Consider the following 17717-nt stretch of genomic DNA (forward strand, 5'->3'; position numbering starts at 1 on the left):
ATGTTTCTTAGTTGTGAATTGGGTTTTTCACAGCCGGCGTCAGCTGCTGGCTGTGAGGGTGCTCAGAGATGATGCGTGGGAGGCACCGGGCTTGGGTGGCCCATTAGTGGAAGTTATCACTGTTAGCGGCGGGAGAGGCGGTTGTGATGTTGGTCACAGACGCAGCACCAGCAGCAGAATCTCCAGCCACATCGCGCTTCTTAGAAAGCCTAAGCGATAAAAAGGATATGATGGTGTTCCGCTGACACCCTCCACACGCACACACGCACACGTCCTACACCTACACACGTGCTCACGTACACCTCTGCTCCCACAAAGACTGACTGGAAGAGGCCGTGTTTTTTTGTTCTCAGCCTCCGCCTACGTGTCCCACTGCCCTCGCTCCACCTTTGCCTGCGCTCCTAGAACATCCACGTGCCCTTCTGCCTGGAGACCCCATGAGACCTCAAGGATTGCAGGTTGGAGGTTTATTATCATTCATTATCTCTTCAGCTATCTTCCAATTTCTTTTAAACCTCTGGCTCTATCTGTGTTCTCTCTCTGGATTCAGTCTCTGAAAGAGCAGGACTCATCCTTACTTAATTCCTACTTTAATGAATGCCTTAATTTATTCTTGTCTTATGTAGAGGTAGGAATTCAATGAGAATATGAGATATATTCCTCATCGCTGCCTTTAGTGAATCAACATAGAGACCCATACGGTTTTTGAGCAGAGAACCAAAAGCAGAAAACGTATAGGACATTAGGCTTGCTGATACATGTCTGTAGAGAAGAGGCGATCTAGAAAGCTGTTTAATTTATCTCTCTATAAAAGGGTGTCTGGTTTGCCCTGGGCTTGAAATGAAGGCTTGAAATGCCCTGGGCTCTCCACCGAAGGCTCTAAGACAGTCATGGTTCCAGGTACCTGCCGTGTGGAGGTTCTCCTCTGAGAGCGTGAATGTCTACTACTAGAAACACTACCTGCCATTTTATTGATCTGAGTCCGGCTGGCTTGTGACCACCCTGTACCAGCCATCCAACCAAAGAGAGAGACCAGATGATTGCTGAAAACGGGTGTGCTAGGATTAAATTTTCAGTTAATGTTTAAAAAAAAGTGTTACTAGCATCTCCAGATCCATGTTTAATTTCTTAATGGAAGCCATCCATGATCAATAGATTTTGCTTGCAAGAATAAAGGTTGCCGACCAACGTATCTTATAAAGTGAACCTCAATGAACTGTTTTGTATTTTTTCTTTTCACTTCCAATATAACAGTTATCCAAAAATTATTTATATCTGTATTTGTTAGTATGGTTAAAAAAATACAGTATGTTTTCTTTGTTTAATTCAAACAATGTTGGTCAGTGTTTCCCGTTCCTGCCTTTTCAACTCTAGAGCTTGGCTCACACTGTTCCTTTCATCTAGAATAATAACCTTCCTACATATGCCGAGTCTACTTCATTTCTTAAGGCACAGTTGAAGGCTCTCAACCTTTCAGGCTCAAATGCCTCATTCTCTAGTCTTTACTGATTTCTCCACTGGAGGTCATCCCCCAGTTCTGCACACTTTCACGTGAGAAATAGCAAATTTCCGGTGTTGGTTCATTTAGTTTTCAAAATCAGGGCATCTTGGCAGTCAGGCTTGCATTCTTTTCTTTTTTAACAGTTTTATTAAGATGTGGTTCACATACCATAAAATTTACCCTTTTTAAATGAATAATTCAGTACTTTTTAGTGCATTCATGGTTGTCCAACCATCATCATAATATAATTTTAGAAGATTTCCATAACCCCGCAAAGAAACCCCATACACAGTACACATGAGCAGTCATGCCCATCCCACCCATCCCCAAACCCTAGATAACCACAAATCTACTTTCAATCTCTATGGATCTGCCTATTCTGGACATTTCACAGAAATATTATTGTACAATATGTGACCTTTTATGACTGGCTTCTTTTACTTAGCATAGTACTTTCAAGTTCATCTATTTTGTAGCATGTATCAGTACTTCATTCCTTTTTATCCATCGTATGGATATACCTCCTTTTGTTTATCCATTTATCAGTTGTTGGACATTTGGGTTGTTTCTTTTTTTGACTATTATGAATAATGCTACTGTGAACATTCATGTACAAGTGTTTGCACAGTTGTGTGTTTTCATTTCTCTTGGGTACCTAGGAGTGGAATTTCTGGGTCATATGGTAACTAACATTTTGAGGAACTGCCAAACTGTTTCCCAAAATGGCTGCACCATTACCACCAACAATGTAAAAAGGTTTCAATTTCTGCATATGCCTGCCAACCCTTGTCATTGTCTGTCTTTCTGATTTTCAGGCTTTCATCCTTAGTCTGAAGCTTTATTTCAGAAAACAAGTTGGAAGAAAAGAAGGGTATCTGGAAAACTTACCTCAAGAAACTTTTTTTCCATGAAACTCTCATTGAACCTCGGAGTCCTGAACAGGCATAGCACCTTGGAGGGCAGAAGTTGCTGTGCCTGAGAACAAGAAAGCCCCTCTGGTTTCCTTCTCAGCTCCATGCTTTACAAATGATGCACCTTTGGTAGGTTATTGTCTGACTCTTGGTTGCCTCACAGGTAAAATGAAGACGGTATTTTCTTTATTCATTCAAATGAAATGAGGCATGTGTATGTGAACATGTCTGGGGGCTCACATGGAATTAAGGCAACAGACTTTCTAGAAAGTTCTTTTTAAATGGTTCTCCCAGAAGTCTTGTACTTTTGTGGCAGTGCCTCTAGGTCCACCAACAGATAAAAGTGAAATCTTGGTTAATTTTTGTAAATATTCCATGCGTGTGACAAGAATGGGGGTACTCTGTTGAGTACAAGAATTTATATATCATGCACATCAAGCATGTTAAATATATGTCAAATCCAATTTATCTTCACCTATTTATTTTTTGGTCTCCTTGGTTGGTGGTTTCTGAGGAAGTTGCAGACACTTTCCCACACTGACTGTTTATTCATCCATTTTTGCAGTGTCTTTACAGCAGAGACTACGGTCTGGTCCTCTCCTGGGTGCTCTGGTCCATTGCCAAGTCCTCTAAAGCCTGATGGCACTTTCCTCACAGCCTGAGAGCAAAATAACGTGGTGTTAAGGCCCAGGAAGCAAGTGAGTATTGTTGTTAAGTGTGTAAGCTTCAGAGACAAACAAACCTGAGTTCAAATCTCAGCACCATCGCTTCCCAGTTTATGAACTTGGAGAGCTAACTTAACTTCTCTGAGCCTCAGAGTTCCCGTCCGTGAAATGGGAAGATTAAGAGTAGCTTCCACTCTGGAAGGTTGAGCAAATTCAATGAGATCATGTATCTAAAGCCCTTATCACAGAGCCAGGATCAGGAAACTGGTAAGGGTTTAGTAAATGCCAACTTTTGTGGATAACACTAAAGAACATCAACAACGGCAGTAGCTGCTCACCTCCTGGAGTGCTTAATATGTTCTGGGCGCTAAGCCAAGTGCCTCAGATGTATCAGCTCATTTAAACCATGATCACCACCACCATTTTATAGATGAGGCCACTGGGGTACAGAGCGATGAGGCAGCTGGCCCAACGTCACCAGCAAGCGGTGGATCTTGAACTGCACCTCCAGCCACGAGAGCCTGGGTTCATCTTTTGATTATAAAGTGGGTCATGCAACCAACAAAAAGACACACTACAAAAGGGCCTATTTGTCCCACATCCCTTGCTGTGGCCTCCCAGAAGTGCCCTGCAGCACCAGGCTCCACTCTGGGTGGCTACTGTGGTTCTTCTTTTGTGTCTGAGAAAGATGAACATTCGATAGGATCCAGCTGCCAGCTCCCTGCAGCCCTACTTGTGTGTTTCCACAGCAGCTCCTGGGTCTGGGACAACAGAGCGCTTACAGCCTCCTTGTTCCAAGCATAGTCACAAACATTTGAGAAAAAATTGGGATGGAAAACCAAGCAAACCTTTAAAATGTGGACAATGAGAAGGCACTGTGGGGACATATTTATGGATAACATGCTACACTTTCAAAGCTAACACTCTTGGACACAGCCCTGGTTTCCCAGTTCAAGTCCTATTTTAAAAACAAATGTACAATACACAAATATATTCCCACTGTAAAAAAAAAAAAAAAAAGGATAAGTATGATGAATAAAATAGAAAGTTATCTTTATTCTCCACCTCCACCCTGAACCCACATCTCTTTCCAGTGGTAACGACCATCAATGGGTTGGATGTGTCTCTTCCCAAGTCTTTTCCTTTGTATTTGAATGCATATATATATATAGACATAAACATGTTTCATTTTGGAAAAATATTCTATTACTATACAAATGGTGTCACATTTGTTTGCAGAATAACCTTGTTTGCTTTATTCACTTAACAATAGGTTTGAGAAATGGCTCCAAGTCCGTGCACACACACATATCCACATCTTTCTTTATTAACTGCTGAGATGTTTCCCATGTGTGGTGATACCATAAATTATACATTTGGGTCACCATGGCTGGCTGGCTCTAAGATGGTCCCCAGTGATCTCTACCTCCTGGTATTTGTGCCCCTGTGTAATTGCCTCCCCTTCATCGTGGGCTGGCTTATGATTCGCTTCTAATCAAAAGAATAAAGCAAAGGGGATGAGATGTCACTTCTGTGATTAGCTTCAAGAGAGTGTGACTTGCCTCTTGCTAGCAGATTCTGTCTCTGGCTGGTTTATAGAAAGGCTCACGTGTCAAAGAACTAAGGGCAGCGTCTGACCAACAGCCCACAATTAATGGAATCCTGACAATAACCATGTGAGTTTGGAAGTGGATCCTTCTCCACTGGAGAGTCTCAGATGAGCCTCCAGTCTTGGCCAACACCTTAACTGCAGCTCATGAGAGACCCTGAAACAGAGGGCCCAGCTAAGCTGTGCCTCGATTCCAGATCCGCAGAAATAAGCTGCTACATTTACAGTAATTTGATATGCAGAAAAAGATAACCAGTTGTTAAGATAAGCAGTTGTTAATTGCTTTCTATCCTAAGCATCACTGGAACAAATATTCTTCTGCATATGATTAGTGGAGTATTCTAGGATCAAGTCCTAGATCTGAGATTGCTCAGTCTAAAGGTAAGGATATTTAACATAGATAAATAACACTAAATTAACCCCTAAAAATATGTAGCAAGTTTACATATGCATGCAAACAGTATGAAAGTTTCTACTTCTCTAATGCCCTTGGCAAAGCATTGATCATTTAAATAATATCAGTCTGATAAAATCAATACTGCTTTGCTTTGATTCCATTTTCCTGATTGATAGGGTGAGTTTTTTTTTTTTTATAAATCCACTGGCCATTTTATCCCTCTTCATCTGAGACTTACCTCTTGGTATCCTTTGCTTTCATCCTATTTCAATTCAACAACTGGAAGTACGGATATGAATATTACATCTGGAGACATACAATGGCCATCCTCCCCATTGGTGATGCTGATGTTAATCACCCAAAGTGTTACCCAGTTTCTCCACTGTTTAGTTACTACTTTGTCCCCTGCAACTAATAGGCAATTTATGGGATCATTCTCTGAGATCATTCAAATATCCTGCTCCTCATTAAACTATCCCCATGGATTTAGCTGGGATTTAGAACATATTATAATGTTTTATAATACTGTATCATATTTTATATTAATATTTATATTATTATTAATAATATTGTCCACCATTTATTATGGTGGATGCAAAATGATAATTTTCCAAAATGATAGTTTTCCAAGTGTGTAGCACTCCCTCCACATTTACCAGTCCACATTCAGCCTTCTTTTATAGAAGAAGGAAGATCTCCACTCCTCCCCCATTTAGGTATTTATTATTAGTATAAACTCATAATTTCTTGTTTTTCCTCAATGATTTATAATTTCTTACTGTCTTTTTGGTACCCCAATTTTCCCAGATCTGGCCAATGGGAGCCCCTTCGAGTTGGCTATCATTTCCTTGTGATATGCTTGTCTTTTTGTAAAATTATTATTCTTTTCTTTATTCATGTTTACATTTCTTATTAATATTTTCTTCTTTTTTTTCTGGCCCAACAAAATGTTCCAGGCTCATCTTGTACAAACCTGCTCCAGCCCCAGAAGGAACCATTTCTTTGAGAAGCCCTAGTTCTTTTTGGTGGGCAAAGGTACTAGAGATTAAGATCTGGGCACCAGGTATGCTCATTAAAATGGACCCATTTTAAATGCAATTTGGTGAGTTTTGATGAATGTATGAACTGTTTTAACTACAAGTACAATCAAGATATAGAGTTTCCTTCACCCGGCAAAGTCCTCTTATCTTGCTCACTCTTATACAACTTCCTCTGTCCAAAATGTCACTATTTCCTGTGCCCCACACATTCTGCAAAACCCAGATCAAATTTTCTTTCCTTCTTAGAATTACGTTCAGTTTCCTCAACCAAGGTTTCTGGTTCCTTCTTTGTTCTCCTAAAACAGAGGGTAAAAGTGCTGGCTGAGCACTCAAAGTGCTCTAAGGAAGACGGCTTCTCCTACCAGCCGTGAGTCCTTGGGAGAGTTACTCAACCTCTCTCTGACCATTGTTTTTCCATCTGTAAAAGGGGGCACCCTTGAACCATTCCCATATCCACCACATGCAATTCTGTCAGCTTAACCCCTGAAGTAGCTCTTGATCATTGCCTTTCTGTGTATCTCCACAGCCACCCCTCTAGTATCTCCCTCCTGGAAATCTACTCTTTCACCTTCCACCTTTGGGCCCATTATAATGTATTCCCTACAAAGCAGCCCAAGTCATCTTAAGAAATGCCAATCAGCACCATGACCCACCAGGTGCTGCACACTCCGGTAGCTTCTCAGTGTCATGGTGAGGATGGCCTTCCTCCCCACATGGTCTGTAAGGACCTTCTGGGTCTGACCTCTCCTTGCTCATATCACACTGCATTCTCCTGACTTCCTTTCAGTGAGTTCATCCAATTCTCCACACACCATCCTGCTGCCTTTTGCTGGAGTACTTTCCCTATCTTACCCGCTTAATTCTGCTTCATCCTCATGGGGCTACATCCTCGAGAAGCCTCTCCTGACTTCCTCGATGAGGTCAGATCCCCTCACTGTTCACTCCTCTAGCTCTGTGTCACTTTTTAAAACCGCTTACCATAGTTGCACCATCTCACCCATATTTTGTGATAGTTTTAATGAATGTCAGCCTCATTGAATCTAATCTCATAACAGTGGGCACTGTACCTCTCCTAGGATTGACACTCAGTGGGTATTAGCTGAAGAAATGAATACACCACAGGATTGGTGTCTGAGTGAAATGAGATAATGCTGTGTGAGAGAGGGCTATTTATACGTAGTTTTATCACTCTACTTACCATTTTCTATTGTGGGTTCTTATTTAGATGTCTGTCTTCTCGACCATTCCAAAAACGCCTTGAAGGTGGGGACTAGGCACAGTCCTCTTGTGCCTCCAGCTTCTGGGACAGTGTCTGTACTTAATAAGGGCTTGATATAAGTGTGTGGTGAGTCAGTGAAAAGTTAAATGGATGAACGAAGTTGTCTCACCTCCAGATGCTTCTAGTTCCCCATGTGAAAAGGAAAAAATATGAGGGTCTAACTCATGGGCTAGTCATGAGGGTTTAGCTGGATTGATATTTGCAAAGTGCTTAGAATAGTATCTGGCAAATCGTTTAAGTTCTCTGACTGTTAAATGAATATATACAAATGTGCAATGTGCTAGACAAATGTAAAGAATCTGAGTTATCAGGTTCATCACTGAAAGTTTGCATGTAGGGTACAGGGAAATTGTCGAGGGGTCATATCTCTCTCCACACACACAAGACATCATCTGTCTCTGTTTTAAAAAACTCTGAAGTGTTCATCATCAACCTCTTTCTTAAGTTCACATCACGCTTTCCTGATCACCCTTTATGCATTTTTTAAAAATCCAATAGTTAACTGTGGGATAAAATGGATTTTTCCTTAAACTGCTCTCCACTGTTCTTTAAAGCCATTGCTATGCGCTCTTGTTCATCTAACCAAACCTAAATTGGGTTATGCAATATTCAAAGCAAACCAGATCAGAAAATGATCAATTTGGACCTTTTTTTCCAATTATTCATGATTATTCGTTCTAACCACATGTGTAGATTTTAAAAATTCCTCCTAAAAGAACTCCACAGCCCTGATACATCCTCTTCGTAAAACTTCGACTTACGTGAAGACAAAACCCTGTTGATTTTTTGACTTCTAATAGAAGTCTGACAGATGCCACATTTTCCCAACAAATCCAGTGAACAACTTAGTTGCCCTGGTCATTTTGCACCGTGACAGCCAGAGTGCCTGAGTCCCTTGTGTCCAAGAGGCTTGCCTGTGAAGATACGGTGCTCTTAAATGAGTCAGGACAGGACAATAAGACCCTCTCAGAGACTTATCTGCTTGAGGCGACCTTTCCAGTTCAGAATGAGAAACCGAAAGGTGGCAGCTGTCTCTTTAATATTCAGTTCTTAGTTATGAAGTTCTTGACATTTTCCATTTAAACTTTGTTGGTGTGAATCTCCTTTAGGCCACTGAATCAGGCTTTCTATTACTTACACCCCAGAACATAATCTTTTTTTTCTTCAGAAGTAAGAAGGGCATTATCTTGGGCTTTTTCTGAACGTCTTGTCAAAGCACAAAACCTTTTCTTTAGGGCCAGCATTCATCAGCTGTGCCTGTCTTTTACTCTGACTGAAAAAGAAAATTGTCCAGTCTTCCAACTGGCTATTCTCTTGTTGCCTTAATTCATGGGAAGCCAAGAAGGGAAAAATTGGTAGGTTCAACAGTGTTGGACAAGGATAAACAGAATCATATCACATTAACTGTAATTTACAACATTTCAACACATCCCTGCTTCTGCCAAAGCCAGCAAGATCAGCCCCCACTGGAAAAAAAGGGAGAATGGGGTGGGGTTGGGAGGTGGAATAGGAAATTCAAATTTCTATTTTCTAAGCTGGAGTTTGAGAATTAGAGACCCATCAGCACTTTCTTGAATGTTTTGCTCATTCATGCTATAAAAATAAATATCACAAAATATTTTCTGGACTCAGCCTCGTCTGTTGCTAAAACCAAAGCCAGTGTGCTTCCAAACACACTCATGAGGCTAGTTTCACAAGGACGGACATTGTCAGGCTGGCAGGCGGCCACTGGAGGAGTTACTGAAATTCAATTCAAAATGATGTATTCTGCATGAAAATGCCCATTTATGAGCATTCAAAAGGATGAAGAATTTCACAGGAAGATGACAGCAATGACAACTTCTATGACCGACCGGGGTTGCCTGGAGATGATTACCCTGAAATACACACGCACTTGCAGAGCTTTGCTGGAGAGTCTTCTAAAGACTGGGACTGTTTGTGTTCAGATGGAATCTCTGTATATGAAGCTATTTATTACAGGCTGAGTAAACAAATATATGCAACAGGGGGTTGGTGGAATTTGTAGCTAAAATATCCACAGCAGGGTAGACATCATGGATCCCAACCACCAGGCTCAGAATGGAGCCCAGGGCTTAGGGGACCCCCTTTTCTAACATGAGTGCTCCCCAACACGCTCAGCGAAAGAACATCTGGAAGTTATGTTCTCTCTGGAGAACCCCAGGAAACACTGATATCGTTTTCTCCAGCACATGACCTAGGAACAATTTTTCTAGCTAAAACTATGGCTGTGTAAGGATATGAGATTTAACAACTCAACCCTAAATATTATCTTCTTTTTTAAACTTTTTCTCAAACAAGATTGAAGCCATCTCTGCAAGGGCAGGGACTTGATCTTATTCACGGCTGCCTTCCCAGGACCTGAACAAACATCCTCAGAAACATCAGGTAGTCAAAATGCATGTGCCTGGTCACTTCAGAGTTCTTCCAGCAAATTCCTTTGCTACTATTGAATCTGTTAGTAAGATAGGCAGCACCACAGATTTTAAAAGGAAATTCTGGGAGAGGGGAATGCACAGCACAGCAGTTAAGAAAAGTCTATTTAGCAGTATCATTTAATCCTCTGTGTTGGAAGAAGACCACCAATGTAGCGTTTTAGAGGTAGTCATTTCTTAGGCATTTCCTAGGTCTACCTCTAACACCAGCAATTGTTAGAAGCAAAGTTTGAGAACCATCAGCATAACCTATCCTGACATTGCTGAGAACAGATGTTTAGAATGCAAGTCAGAGTAGGGACCTGATCCTCAGCTTGACTAGCAAATTTTCAACGAATGACCACAGTATAAAGTTACTGCATGAAGTGATTCTTTATGGTTGTGCAATGCCCTGTGTCTGTGCATGGAGTTTCTGCATTCTCAAAGAAAACCAACTCCAACTAACTGGTGACAGCTCCAACCCAAATTAGTGACATTAGAATCCACAGATTATTTTGAGAAGCTTAACCTTTCATAATGTATAAACCAACCTTCTAATTAAAATGAAAACAACCTAGTACTGCCTAGAAAGGATGAACTTAATTCGTTCATATAAATGGATGTAAAACAATTATTTTTGTTCAGTTAAACATTCATCCACTCTGCATCCATCTATACATCCATCCAACCAAGAGATACTCACTGAGTGTTTTCTGTGTTCCAGGCACTGGTTTACCTGGTTGGGATTCAGCAATAAACCAGACCAAGTGGGTACTGACTTCGTGGAACCCATATTCCAGTGCAGAAGACAGATAAACACAATTAATGAATGAATTTATGAGTAATTTGAGGTATTGGCCAGTACTGTGAAGACATTTTATTCAGGAGAAGTGGAGGACAAGTGATAGCACAGTGGAGGTAAGATGGGGTATTAAATAGGGTGGTCATGACCGCCTCTCTGAGGAGGTGACGTGTGAATCAAGATGAAAGGAAAGAGTGGGTTGTGTAAAGATCTGGAAGAAGAGCTTTCTAGGCAGAGGGATCAGCATGTTCTAGGACGCCGAGGCAAGAATGAACTAGACGCTTTCCAATCATAATGAGAGGGCGGTTGTAGCTGGAGCAGTGGGCAAGGGGGAGAGTGGTAGGAAATGAGATTCAAGAGGGGGCAGGGCCAGATCACCAAGGGCCTCATAGATCATAGTAAGGATTTTATAATATATTCTAAGTATGAGAGAAAGCCTTTGAATTTTGCTTGTTTCTTAATAAGGAAATGATTTGATCTGCTTTTTTTTAATGACTCTAATTGTTATGAGAGAGACAAAATCTGTGTGCCCTGTTGCAGGAGATGGCAGGGTCTCGAGATGGAGAAGGGAGAGGAGGGAAAAAAAGGAAAACCAGACAGATCCATTAGGAAGTTACTACAGTAATACCCTTGAAAGAAATGGCAGGGTCTTAGACCAGAGAAGTAGTAGGGGGGGATGTAAGAAGCAGTCAGATTAGGACATATTTTAAAATAGAGGGAACAGAACCTCCGGGTGAAAAATATGTGAGTATGAGGAAAAGAGAGAAATGGGGGGCAACTTCTAATATTTTCAGCATGAGCACTGGGGTGCACTTACTGAGATGAAGGGATGGAAAAAGGAACAGATTTGAAGGGGGAAATCAGGAGTTCCTTTCAGGGCATATTAATTTGAAATACTCCTTACACATCCAGATAGAGATGCTGAGTAGTCAGATGGAAGTGAGACAGATACTCATAATTCTTTGCTGAGGGGTTAAATGTCAAAATTCCAGGAGTGAGCACTTAGTAAATGTGGTTCTCTTACCCCTTAAACTTTGGAAAGTACTTCATTTTTTTCTCTGAAGAACTGATTTCTTACTAACATGACTAATTGAACATATCTAGAATTCTACACTCCATACTTACTGAATACAGATCTTTTTTAATGTATATGTGGAACATTTACCAAAATAGACCATGTGCTAGACCAATAAGCAAACCTCAACAAATTTTAAAGGAGTCTGTTTTTCAACTCAGTGGAATCAAAGTAGAAATCAATAATAGAAAAATAACTAGAAAATGAAATGCTTGGAAATTAAACAACCCACTTCTACATAACCTATGAGTTTAAGAAGTAATTAAGTGGAAAATATAAAATATTTTGAACCGAACAAAAAATGAGATATGACATATCAAAATGTGTGGGATGCAGCTCAACCAGTTTTGGAGGCAAATTTGTAGCTTTAAATACATATGTGAGAAGAGGAGAAAGAGTAGAAAAAATATTTAAAATTCCACTTAATAAACTATAGATTAGCAAATTAAACTTAAAGAAAGTAAAAGAAAGGAAATGATACAGGTTAGCATAGAAAGCAAAGAAATAGACAGCAGAAATAAAATGGGGAAAGGTAACAAAGCCAAAAGTTGATTCTTTGAAAAGATGAATAAATTGACAAACCCTTAGCAAAACTGATCAAGAAGAAAAGAAGAGAGAGAACATAAATTACCAATATCATGATTTTAACAGGCCGTATCACTGTAGATTATATAGACATTAAAAGAATCACAATGGAGAAAACAAAATAAATTTTTAAAAAACTAAAAATTAAAAAAAATTTTAAATAGAATCACAATGGGTTATATTCAATATCTTTATGCAATAAATTAAACAAAATAAATTTTTTAAAAATTGAAAAATTTTAAAGGGAATCACAATGGGTTATATTGAATATCTTTCAGCAATAAATTAATAAATTAAATAATGAATATCTTTATGCAATAAATTAAACTGAGATGAAATGGATAAATCCCTTGTAAAAGACAACTTATTAAAACGAACACAAGAAGAAATAAGAAATCTGTTTAAAAAATGAAATCTTTAACTAAAAACCTTCCCACAAAGAAAACTCATCTCAAATGGTTTCATAGGTGAAGTCTTCTAAACATTTAAGAAGAAATAATAGCAACTTTACATAAACTCTTTCAGAGCTTAAAGAAAGAGAAAATTTTTAAACTCATTTTATGAGGTCAGCATAACCCTGACACCAAAACACGACAAAGCCGCTATGAGAAAAGAAAACTACAGGCCAATTTCTCTCATAAACAAAAAATGTAATTATTATTTCTTTAAAAAAACAAACTTTTCTTAAGATATTTCTTGGCTTCCCTTCTATTTTGTTCAGTTAGACTAACTTGTAAGTATATTTTATGACTCTAAGAAATATTTCAGTTTTTTAAACTGAAATCTTGCATATGAAAAGTAGGTGTCTACAGTTTACCCGATACCACCAAAGAATATATTTGTGACCCTAAAACAAAATTAATCATAATTCCTCTTTGTGGAGCAAACCCATCTTTTGGTCCATTTAAAGAAAATAATTAAAAATAAGAGAGTAAAATGACATCAGCCCAGCTCACCGAAACTCATTTGCATGACAAACATCTGCTGACATAAATGATGATGACATTGAGATCATTCCTCATTGTATTCTTGTGATGAGTTGCAGGTGAAAGCAAGCACGCAATCACTTATTGGGGCATGCTCATATCACTCGGCAACACATTATAGTGATGAAGGGCTGTGATGTTTTTAGACAACAAATAATAACACACCACCTCAAGTTATTTTTATGTAAGAAGTTATTAAATAAAAAGATTGTAGTTTAGTATTTTCTTGCTTGTAAAAGCTTTGGAATATTTTTGTGTGCCATTTTATTAATCTCAGTGCCCCTGAAATATGCTCACCTTGATTTGGCCATTTTGGAACATAGAGCACTCAGGCTAATCTATCAGCAGTGTAACTAAATCATCAAATTGGGTTGATTTAGTTTACAGAATTGACTGAATGCTTCACAGGTGCTTACAAACCAGTTGGCTGCAATGGTTCAAAGTGAGGCACCGAGACCAGAACATGAACATCACCTGTGAGCTTGTTAGAAATGCACATTCTCTCGTTCAGACCCATTGAATCAGAAACCAAATCAGAAACAGCAATCTGGGCTTTACCAAGCTCTCCAGGTGGCTTCGATGCCCCCTCCAGTCTGAGGACCACTGAGAGAGCCCCTAAGGATCCACGGGTTATCAATTTCATTCATTCATTCATTTATTTTTGCTCTTCTTGCAATATATATGCCATATGGTCCTCACTTGTACAACACGTTCCCCTAAGACACAAGTTTCAAGGAAACGAAGGAAAAATTATGGGGAAATAAAGGGCTACAATAATTTGAAATGTAACCATTAGAGGAGATCAGCAATTGTCACTCTGTTTTGGCTGTGGCGTGAATAAAATTGTTTATAGACTTAGGCATAAACTCTAAACACATTGGCTTTAACTCTACTTTCTCACTCAAGAACATTTATCAGGATCACAGCTTGGTGGGAGTGATGGTGCTCTCTACCATCATGATTCGCATACAGGAAGAATAAGGGGTCATTAAAAGACTGGGCTCTGGGGCCTGGGTGTAGCTGTGAGATTTTGGACAAGCCTCTTTACCTTTCTGTGCCTCAATTTTCTTATCTGTAAAACGGGAACAATAATTGCTCCTATCTCATGGGGTTGTGAGGATTAAATGAAAGAAACTATATACAGAACATTCTTAGGATAGGGCATGGCACATAGTAAGTCCTAAATAAATGTTATCAATTGTTATTATTAGCATCAATACCATTAGATCAAACAAAAGTAAACCTTTTATAAATTTCATTTTATGATTGATGTATCAGACTGAGCCCTTTTGATAGCAAGTGACAGAAACTCACGGACACATTAGGCAAAAAGAGAGAAATTACTGGTCTGTGGAACCAAACTGTGGAAAAGATGGCATGAATTGGCTTTGAGAATGATAGCAACCAGGGACTCAAATGCACTCAGGACCCTCTCTCTCTCTCTCTCTCTCTCTCTCTCTCCCTCCCCCCACCGCCCACATCACCTGCATTCTCTTAGCCAAGAAGATGAGCTTCTTTCATTGGTCAGGGAACACAGTCACCAAGTGTTTCTAGTTTTACAGCCTCACCACTTTGTAACCAGAGAGATGATTCGCTTAAAATACTCCACGGATAGCCAAGGCCCAGCGTGCGTCGTTGCCTTTCTTGGGACCAATTTCTCTGGCCAGAGAAGGACTCCTTCCCACTCTACCCAGCACACTTGGCCGCAGCACCAATCCACCACGAGTTTTGCTGAGGATTTGTTTCCCTTTAAGGTAAGCCTTGAGCAGACTCCTTGAGCCATCTGGTTTGAGAGAAGTAACCAACCATTTTATTCCCTCTTCCTGTTGTTGCTGTCATCCTGACCATTTCACAACCTGGTTCTTGATGAGTGTCCCATCTTTCATGGCTTTTGTTGAGTTTGACCCAGGCTGAAAACGGGACGTGTGTTTATTTTACCTGACAAAGTACCCATGGCTGAAAGGTTTGGAGCTCTCACGAACTGTACTTTCTCCCCCTCCAGATGGGGCTGTAATTATAATTTAACTGTCTGGGTCCAACTTAAGGTGAGGAAAAGATATATTAAGTTTGCACACATGTTATTCTCCTACCCTCACCCACATCCCTTCGGCTCTCCACATTTCACATGCAACCACCTCTGGGGGGAGGTGCGTGTGTATGTGTGTGTGTACAGACAGTCGTGTTACAAGTCTCATTTTGCAAAGTTTATGCAAAAACCAAACACCTAGGTTCAGAGTTTCCTAAAGGAGTCATCTGAAGTAGGTGCTTTATGCCAAAATGTCACAAAGATTTATGTGCTTTCATTTGTGCATTAAATTGAGGACAGGTGGGAGAATGCTCAAGCCTGAGAAAAACTGATAGCTCATTTCTCCCTTAGAGGAGAGAGATGGCTGTTATGATTACTGCTGGTTCAGATACGATAGATACAGAGTTTGTTTTAAAAAAAAAGGGGGGGGGGGAGGGCTTGTGTTTGAAAAGCAATATTTCAGCAGTCAAATCATTACCACTGCAATCGTGTTTCTCACAAATGGGAACCCTGGACTGAGATCCCAAGGTGAGTCCTGCCCCCAGTTCAAACAGAGCAGGCAATACCCTACCCAAACAGCCAGGAAAATGGCCCGGCCTCCATTCAAGCTTGCAGAGAAAGGGTCTCTGGAATTGAGGGAAATGGCGTCCTCGACACATTCCACATTAATGGCTTGCAACAGGGTCGGTTACACATATGTAACCACTCATTTTTTAATTTGATTCTTGTTTCAAACACCTTTTCAGGACCCAATACATCTAAAAAATGTCATCACTTGTCGCTACTCTATGCCTGGCCTTGAAACCAGCGATTCGATGTGCTGAGTATTCACCTGGATTTGAAATAGTGTGAATTTGCATTTCAGAATAGAAATACTATGTGGCAAACACAGGCAAGCCAGATTTTTCACAAAGAGAAATGAGAGCTGCACTTGGAAAGCCTGGTGGTCAGCCTCCCGTGGGAGGGACACTGCTTGTCCCTGGGGTGACCTGGAGGCATACTGGGTAAATCAAAATTATTCGCTACACTCAATCCCTTTGAGGTTCAAGCTGAGCTTCTGAATCAAATATTTATCAAACCATTGACTTGCTTCTGAAGCAAGAATTTTCTATTTGGAAACCAGAGCTGTGTTCACACTGAGGGGCAAAGGACATACAATTAGTCTCTGTTTTTGTATGACTTCACTCAGTTACATGGATACAAATGAAATTTGAAACCTCCTAATGATTTCTGATTTTTTTCTTGTGTAGGCAATTACTACAATTCTAGTGATCTGTCATTTTAGACGACCACTAAATATAATCACCAGATAGTAAGAAATGCTCAACAAGCAATAGGGAAAGTGTTCAGATAAAATACCCTATAACTTCCAGACATTTTTGTCTCACTGTATTTAGCAGCTCAGCTTGTGATATGTATGTGTTTGTGGGGTGATAACTATGACTGTTAAAGGGAAGTAGATAAAGGAAGACATTTGGAGATATATGGTGTTAATAGTTCAATAAGATAAATGCTTGTCTTTTAAAGCTGAATTCCAGAAGAAATTGCAATGAAGGAACTGACATGACATTTTTTTCTATGCCAGAAAAACATACTATCTTGCACCTAGATTGAAGACTGGTGTATGATATGCTGAACAATATTGGGATGACACTGTTTAATTTCTAAAATATGCACATTTTTTTCTTGTATCACTTTTTAGCAAAAAATGTGGGACTCTGGGAAGTTTTGGGGTTTTTTAAATTTTTATTGAAATATAGTTGATTTACAATGTGTTAGTTTCAGGTATACAGCAAAGTGATTCAGCTATACATATATATACATATATATATACATATATATTCAGCTATACATATATATATACATACATATACATATATATATATACATATATATACATATATATATATATATATATATATGTAAGATTATATATATTCTTTTTTTACATTCTCTTCCATTATAGGTTATTATAAGATATTGAGTATAGTTCCCTGTGCTACACAGAAGGTCCTTGTTGGTTATCTATTTTGTCAATATATATAATAGTGTGTATATTTTAATCCCCAACTCCTAATTTATCCCTTCCCCCCCCCCCCAACCCTTTGGTAACCATAAGTTTGTTTTCTATGTCTGTGAGTCTATTTCTGTTTTGTAAATAAGTTCATTTGTATCCTTCCTTTAGATTCCAAATATAAGTGATATCCCATGATATTTGTCTTTCTCTGTCTGGCTTATTTCACTTAGTATGATCATCTCTAGGTCCATCCATGTTCCTGCAAATGGCATTACTTCATTCTTTTCTATGGCTGAGTAGTATTCCATTGTATATATGTACCACATCTTCTTTATCCATTCATCTGTCGATGGACATTTAGGTTGTTTCCATGTTTTGGCTATTGTGAATAG

The 17717-nt window shown here is 39.4% G+C and overlaps 1 long non-coding RNA gene across 1 annotated transcript; it reads left to right on the forward strand.

Annotated features, from left to right (window-relative positions):
- The first annotated feature begins 2431 nt into the window (after positions 1-2431).
- On the forward strand, positions 2432-9803 carry LOC132374155 (uncharacterized). The gene is made up of 4 exons (XR_009505591.1): positions 2432-2541; positions 2978-3110; positions 6040-6146; positions 9722-9803. It is a non-coding gene; the product is annotated as an uncharacterized LOC132374155 (long non-coding RNA).
- The last annotated feature ends 7914 nt before the right edge of the window (positions 9804-17717 follow it).

The sequence above is a fragment of the Balaenoptera ricei genome, chromosome 11, assembly GCF_028023285.1.
Source record: "Balaenoptera ricei isolate mBalRic1 chromosome 11, mBalRic1.hap2, whole genome shotgun sequence".
Taxonomy (NCBI): Eukaryota; Metazoa; Chordata; class Mammalia; order Artiodactyla; family Balaenopteridae; genus Balaenoptera; species Balaenoptera ricei.